The sequence below is a fragment of the Colobus angolensis genome, unplaced genomic scaffold (assembly GCF_000951035.1).
Source record: "Colobus angolensis palliatus isolate OR3802 unplaced genomic scaffold, Cang.pa_1.0 Scaffold506, whole genome shotgun sequence".
NCBI classification, from domain to species: domain Eukaryota; kingdom Metazoa; phylum Chordata; class Mammalia; order Primates; family Cercopithecidae; genus Colobus; species Colobus angolensis.
The window spans coordinates 1,007,626-1,008,166 of NW_012118555.1; positions in this window are offsets into that span (position 1 = coordinate 1,007,626).

Here is a 541-nt window from a genome sequence, read left to right on the forward strand (position 1 = left end):
AGGCACGTGAGTTGCAGCCTGACCAGTGCGACCAGTCCTCCTTCAACAGCCCCGCTTGCCTGAAAAGGCGCCCTTACTCCACTCAGTGGGCCTGTCCCGCGCCGCTGGCACAGGCGCTCACAATAACCTCCTAGAGCGGTGCCAGCCGCACCTCCGCGCGGCCCCGGCGCAAGCAGCCAATGAACACGCGGCTGCGCCGGGCCTCGCGCCTCCATTGGCTGCGCCCCGCCGCCCGCTGCCCCGCAGGTTCCCAAGCCGGGTTTAAAGGGGTAGGGCGCGGGCCAGGGCCCCACCATCGGCTCCCCAAGCGCAGGTCCGCTGGGAGGGGCGGCCTGCCGACGGGCCCACCCCGGGGCGTTCCTGAAGGGCGTCCTTGGCCGCCCCCACCGCCTCCCAGATGTACTATGCGGTTTCCCAGGCGCGCGTGAACGCGGCCCCCGGGACCATGCTGCGGCCACAGCGGCCCGGAGACGTGCAGCTCGGGGCCTCCCTCTACGAGCTGGTGGGCTATAGGCAGCCGCCCTCCTCCTCCTCCTCCTCC